This window comes from Myotis brandtii, unplaced genomic scaffold, assembly GCF_000412655.1.
Source record: "Myotis brandtii unplaced genomic scaffold, ASM41265v1 scaffold1153, whole genome shotgun sequence".
Lineage (NCBI taxonomy): Eukaryota > Metazoa > Chordata > Mammalia > Chiroptera > Vespertilionidae > Myotis > Myotis brandtii.
Genome location: NW_005353981.1, coordinates 25,112 through 33,162, shown reverse-complemented (window position 1 = coordinate 33,162; position 8,051 = coordinate 25,112).

The window sequence follows — 8,051 nt, the reverse complement described above, 5'->3', positions numbered from 1 at the left end:
TGTCTTCATAAGAGCAAGAGAAATCAGAGACCACCCCCGGTTCTCACACACAACGAAAGGCCATGTGAGGCCAGAGCAAGAAGGCGGCCATCTACATGCCAGGAAGTGGGCCCTCACCAGAAACCAACCCTGCCAACACATTGATCTTGGACTTCTACCCTCCAGAACCGTGGGAACATAAATCTCTGTTGTTTAAGCCACCCAGTTGGTGGAGTGTTGTTGTGGCAGCCCTAGCAGACTATTCCAGAAAGATTCTCCATGGCATGTTTTGCTGACTGAGAGGGTCATGTGAACAAAAATATGGAAGGTGACCTCCAGCTGACAGGCATCAAAGAAAGATAAACCTCAATCCTACATCTGCAAGGAGATGAGTTCGGACTCATTCATACGTGCGTGGAAGAGAACCTCAGGATCTAGACCAGGGCAAAACCTACTGACACCTAGATTTCAGCCGTGTGAGGATTTGAGCAGGAAATCCAGGCACATCACACCCGATGTCCACCCTACAGAGCTGAGTCAATAAACAAGTTTTGTTTTCAGTTGCTAAAATTGTGGTAATGTTTGCAAAGTGAAAGAAAAGTAATACACCCAGGATACTAATTCTATTTTTTAAGAACAGCTTTATCAGGGGATAATTGATATACAAAAAACTGTGTGGCCCTGGATGGTGTGGCTCAGTTGGTTAGAGTGTTGTCCAATACATCGAAAGGTCGCTACCCAGTAAAGGCACATACCTAGGTTGTGTGTTTGATCCCCTATTGGGTATGTATGGGAGGCAACTGATCAGTGTTTCTCTCTCACCTCGATGTTTCTCTCCCTCCCTTTCCCCTCTCGCCAAAAATCAATGAACATATTCTCAAGTGAGGTTTTGCAAAAAACAATAAAACGTTGCACATATTTAATGTGTACAATTTGATAAGTTTGAAACTATGCATACATTTGTGAAACCATAAACACACTCAAGGTAATGGACATATTTTACATTTAATGTATCTATAACCCTCCAGAAGGAGGATTCAGAGATATTTTTCTGGAGAGAAGCGACTTGCATTTCTTAAAGTCCTATGGGGTATGGGCTGTAGCCACCTAGAGTATGAAATGGATATCTATCAACAGCCTCAGGACACATTCCCCCACCAGGCCTTAAGCTTCAAGGTCATAGATTACTTATGTCATTGAGATTCGACAGATCATATTATTTTGCTGCTCCTAGAATATTTTAAAATACATTTTTGATAGCCCATAGGCTTGAGAAATTAACTCAGATGGGACATTTTGTTTACATTAATAAATTAGATTCATAACCACAAGCGGCGACAAGAGGGGCAGGGGCGGCGTTAGTAGGAGTGCGGAGTTCTCTAATGAATTCAATGCCCTGCAGTACCCGAGTCCCAATTAATACAGAAAAGGGTCGATGATGATTTAATTTAAAAGTTCCCTGCGCTTTATCTTTCATGTTTAATTATAGTTCGTTCATTAATTACCTTCTTGAGAACTGAGACTGGAAAGAGAATCAAATGGTACTTTAAAAAGCTAATTTTGCCAACAATTAAATGAAGCCAAATATAATAGAAAATGGCTGTAACAACCGGTCCTGAGGCATTGCTCTTTAGAAAAATTGTTGTTCAGACTTTGATGCTATGCGGGAAGAGAAACTCCCTCCAAAACTTTAAGTAAGCATGAAAACGTCAAAATAAAGACATTTAAGCTTTTCATAAAATTTAACTCAAGCTGAAAGTGGCAACTTTAGCAATACACATTTCAATATTGTTTCTGGAAGCAAAATATGGTTGATGATGATCAGGTCTGAAAGTTGGGATGTAATAGATTTCAACCATCATGGAAACATGGATTTGAAAAAGGTAGTGGCACTTGTATGACTCTTGTGTCTTGTCGAGGGAAGCCTAGCTGTCTCGAACCTCTCTTTCTAGTGCACAGATGTGTCTTTCAGAATTTTCAAGTTGGAACCACATGGTAAACCGAGTCTGACATGGTTTTAGAATGTCATTATCAAACCCCTGCTTGGTGACAGGCACTGGGCTCAGTGTTAGAGCATCCTCGCATCTCACAGGACTGGCGCCAGGAACACATTCTGAGACATCTACTGACTCTGGGGTGATGGGCATGTTGATAATTGGATGCTTCAAGTGGGAATTACCTGCTTCACATACCAGCCACCCAATGAAGTTTACCTTGCTTATTGCCTTGTGTCCACAGATCTGCTTCTGCCAAGGTGCCCGATTAGACCCGAGGAGAAAGGACAGGACCCGACGCAGGATGCGGTGAATTTATGATACTTTAAATCTAATTCTTTCCTGGTCACAAAGGCAGGCAGAGGAATTATAATTGCCTTGTGTGTGTTTTCTGTAATTGCTTCAAATACATTTGAACATAGGAGAAAAAAGGTCTCCTTGGCTGTGAGTTTCTCTGGAGCCTATTAAATTTGCATTTCTAAGGTTTAGGACAGTGCCTGGCACACGGGAATTATGAATGAGTATAGTTTCTGGTTATATGAGTGGGTTTAAAATAATTAATATAATAAAACAATATATAAGCGATACTCAAGACTATACATTTTTATGAATGTCAATAAAAGCATCTACCCTGACATCTCTTTTTCACTCAGCGGAAATTCTAAAAATGTTATTCCATTGACATAGTGCCTGCCTCTTCTCATCATTCATGATGATGCATCTTTGTCTCTCATTTTCTGGGTGGAAGCTATTGGCATTTTTCTATGGAAGATTTTCAGGGATTATACATCTTCACAGTTTGGTGTGTTCTTCGATAGAGAAATGTGCGGCATTGATCTGATAGTTGTAAAACACTAGAGATTTACTGTCTTTGTCTTTTGTGGATAAGGAGAAATAGCTCCTCTTTGCTAAATACTAAATAAAAGTTATTTTTCTACATAAATATTATCAGTCATGGCATTTATCTTCTTGATAAGTGTGGAAATAGATTTATCTTGGAGAACTTCATCAAAGCAGGCAACTCAAGGCCAATAAACACCTTAAAGAACTCATTAATCTCTATGAGTTGAAAATAAATCTGATCGGAATGTATCTGTTTTAAATTTATTCATTTTTAAAAGAGCATTCTTTTCTGATTTTATTTTTATTACAAAATAAATACAATGTCATTTTCTCTAATTAAAAACTACTTATCTATTTTCAAAAAATATATAATATTTACATATAACTTATCCTCACCCAGAGATAAAAGCTAGTATTATTATATGTTTTTAATATTTTCCTATATAAAAATGTATATTTATAAGACAGATAATATTCTGTGAATGTCATTTGCAAGTCTATTAAAAAACAAAATTGTAATTTCATCACCAAGTTCCTGTGTCAATAAATACTGGCTTAAAAAGCATTGTGGGAACTTAACTACAATTTATTTAACCATCTGCCTGAAGGAAATGTAGATTATTTACAGTGCTTGGTTGTAATGAATAACACTGCAGTGAATATTTATGACTCTGTATCTGGTACACCCTGAATTGTAATGCTAGCATCCCTGCCAACTAGTTTCATGCTTTGGGGGTACCTTCTATTTATTCTCCCCAAAAAGAGGTAGAATAATTTTAAAAAATTAAGTTCTTAATATCTAATGTCTAATTGTTTTCACAGAAACCTATACATATTTACACCTGCCATCTGTAGTATAGGGGTTTGCTAATACAATTTAATATTTCATTTGAATAATGATGTTTCTCCTTGGAAATTCAGCAACTTACTACATTTCCAAGTAAAGACCATAACGTATGCTTTGGTATAATGTTTTAAGTGAAAGCACAAGTTTATTGCATATACTTTTCCTCCCTGGTGACAAATGAAGGAATTTTTAAGAGATAAATTAAAATCATACATTTATACCTAAAATAAATCATGAAATAATCTCGCATAAGTACTATCTTACTTCCAAGAGGAAATAAATTAATGACAGGTTGTGTATATATACACACACACACACACACACACACACACACACACACATACATTAGATATGTTTGTAGAAGTACCTTTTTCTTTTTCCAAAATTAGGATCATACCCAATGTATTATTTGGCCCTTTTGTTATTTAACATCAAACACTTAATGGACACTTTTCCTTTTGGTTTTTATAGCTCCCTTTTGAAGATGACAAAATGTTCACTTATTCCAACATGTCCAGTTCACATTTCCTAAGTCAGCAATCTCAACTAATCCAAAAATCAGTATTTTGAATATACTATAGTCTCTTTCTATTTCTATTCTTTTTAGCATCATCAGAAAAGGCCACGAATTGAATATGATGCAAACCTGTTTTTTCTTGTGAAGCTACCTCTACACTGAATTTTTAAAAGTTCTGGGTTATGAACAAAATTGCAGTAAAATCAGTTTTACCTGTGATTTATTTTAAAAGGAAAAGAAAGGAATTTTGTACTTTTGTTGTTAACTGTCTCTGGATGGTGAGTTGGAGTGTGAAGAGGGGAATGCCTAATGTCAAATTGTTTTCCCAGAATCTTATACATATTTACACCCGCCTTTAGTTCCTTTAGGTCCATCAACTAAACTAGAGCCAGCATCCTCAGATTAGATTATGAGTCTTTACTGTAATCAATGACGATGCTGCACAAATGAAGTGTGCATGCTTGCTACCTGTGGATAAACCTTGACAACAGGATGCTGAGTGACAGGAGCCAGGCACAGGACACTCAGCTTGCCCTCTTCCTCTTCTAGGTGTGGTGTCCTTTTTCCTTATCACTCTGAAAGTATTGTAGGCTAAGCATGATTACTCCAAAAGTGAGGGGCATAACTGAACATTTTTCACATGTGAAAAATTCTCCAGAACCTGCAACAGCTATCCATAGGTGCCTACACAGACACCGCTGTACCATCCCTAAATCTCATGAATTATCACATATATCCTTCATCTCCAATTACTGCGCTAACCCCACCTCCTGCTGTCCTCACCCACCCAATGCTCCACTTGCAATATGAGTCACACCTGCAATCTCTTGCCCACAGGGTGTTGCAGGACTTAACCTTCAGCTGCAAATACATATTTTTAAAAATCTATTCTTCTTTTAATTGGCACATTGGTCAGACCCATGGGACCAGTACTTCTACTGAAATCAGCTAGTCCCATCACTGCCTGTAATCAGTGATGCCCCTCACTCATCAAAGTCAGCACCTGGGAAACTGGACCATGGCAGCTATTTTTCTTTCACCTGAATATTTTCTCCACCATTTTCCGTTATTTCTCTCCTGGGGATCTGCGAACAGGTCAACCTAATAATCTGGTTCTTATTCTTAAGCCAAGAAATACTCTCTTTACTTTTAACATAGTCATGCATTGAGTAACTGCGTCTTAGGAAAATTGGAAATAGGAGAGTGAGGCCCAACAAAGTGCTTCCAGATAAACCTGTTCCCTGAGGAATCACACACACACACACACACACACACACACACACACACACATGCACACAACAAGATTTAAGCATTTTTATGAATAGTTATGTGTTTTTTAATTTATAAATTACTAAAAGGAGAAAAGAACAAATAGACAATAAAAAGAGAAGTTGGTGTTGGCAGGACTCCAGTTTTAAAATATATTTTGATTAAAATAATGCAAATGATGTGCTGAAAAAATAAAAGTGTAGGAAGTAAAAATCAAGTATTTTAAGTTCCTCTGCATAATAATTCTTGCTTATCATTTTGTCTGTACCTTTTTAGTTTTCTTTTACAAATCACATATTGTTTATATAGGCTTTATTAGCCTCTTTCAAATGTCTTATAAATATATTTTTCTTATTCCTTTATATCTTGTATGTGTATATGTGTTTTAGTGTGTGTGTTTTTCTTTTGTGACTCAAAGGTTTTGTGTTATGCTTTGAAAAGCATTTCCTAGTCCCAACATTATGATTTTTGGTTGTAATTTGCATGTGGTGGTAGAGCAAAGGGTGATAGAAACCTTTCCTTTTTTATTACAGGCTTTTTACAGACACTGAAATCAATTGCCCCTGGGAAAAGAATGACATTGCATTTAATGGAGCTGAACATGTTTGGAATCATCAAGTACAAGTTCAATTAACCAGAAAATTGATAGCCCCATAAATTTATACAGAAGCCTCTCAATGAACCTACCTACAATTCATGAGCACTTGGCAAAAAGGACACTTACAGAAAGAATCCACAGATTTAAGATTTATAAATGTTGTAAACTAGGTTGTAAAATTTATGCATGTACATGCACACTCACACGCACACACACCCACAAACATATATTTGTAGACTTAAAAATGGGTTCTTAACTTTTCTCAGAAAAACTCAAGACATTATTAGGTTTTATATATTTTATTTCCATTTTGCCAGGGGTCTTGATCTGGCATCAAGAAGGGTTCAGGAACTTGGAGAAGGCGCTGTGCATAAATTAAATAAGAGTCCAGAGACAAAACATAATTTTGAAAGGCATTTTGGGGACCAGAGGAGCTTGGCTAAAGAAACCAAGTTCTCTTTGTCTCAGGACCCCTTGCTTTTTATTAACACAATTTGTCCTAAGGCGAGGTAGATATACATCAAAGGCCAGGGTTTGTATACAGAAGCATTGTCAGATTGGAGGAAATTGCCTCCAGCTGTTCAGGAGTTTGGCCAGTAGGAGGCAATAACATGTAAATGAAGATGCCCTTAGCTGTCTGGCAGCAAGCAATCATTTAATGCATCCTTTTCAGGTTTGAGGAAATGCCTCAGCCATTTCCAGATGATTCAGCCCTGCTGACATGCTGGAATTGGCTTCCGGCACATTTCTGCATACAATTTGTTAGCTTTATCTATTATATATCAAACCTCCTCATGTCACCTCCATATCTTTATAATTGACTAGAGGCCCGGTGTGATGCACAAAAGTCGTGCAAGGGGCTTGGCCCTCGCAGCCCGCAGCCCCGGCTTCCTCCGGAAGGTCGTCCGATGGATGGTGGTTCTGCTGTTCGGCCATTCCATCGATTTGCATTTTACACTTTTATTATTATAGATTAGCAATGCTAGACTTGAAGCTCCTTTCCTAACTTAACAATTTTTAACCCATCCTTATAAGTACAGAAAAAATGCAACCATGTTTCAACTTCTTGCTCTATCTTTTTTTATTTATTTATTTTTTAAAAATATATTTTATTGATATTTTACAGAGAGGAAGGGAGAGAGATAGAGAGCCAGAAACATTGATGAGAGAGAAACATCAATCAGCCGCCTCCTGCACACCCCCCACTGGGGATGCGCCCTCACCCAAGGCACATGCCCCCAACCAGAATGGAACCCGGGACCCCCCAGTCCGCAGACTGATGCTCCATCCACTGAGCCAAACCAGTTAGGGCTTCTTGCTCTATCTTAACTCAGCATAATACTTTGCCAGCTGTGCTTCTTTCTGAACAAGCTGATTTGGTCGGATGTTAAGAAGGTTGGATACCTTATTACTCAAATGACAATAAGCATGTCATCTGTGTTTATTAATGAAGTTATTATGTAAAATATGGTTAGATTCAGAACGCGTCCACTGAAACTCCTGTAGGTAGACATCAGCTATTAATCTAACCACTTTCTGACGGTTACTTAGAAATTATGACTCCATTTAACCACAATCAACTTGTCAACACTTCTCAGTCAAGATTTTAGGAATAGCATCAGACATCAGTTTGCTGAAATATAGAAATGCTGTATATACTGCATCCCCTAGCTTCATCAGTTTAATAACCTCACTTATCTAAATGGATAAAATTGACCTTGCAATTGCCTTTTTGTTTGTAGTCAAAGTTATGAAATGTTACTGTATCAAGAGAATTTTCTAAAGGTGGGATTAAGCCTTCCAATTAATCTTTTTTCTTCATTAGTATAAATCATTTTAATACTTTGTATAATTATACAAATTATACGTGCTAACTTTAGAAACTGGATGACACAAGAAGTCACAAAGAAATTAAAAATAATTCATAATATATAATTTCAAAATCTGGAGATAGCTTGCATTAACATATTTCAAATATCCATCTAAATGTACAATATTTATAGC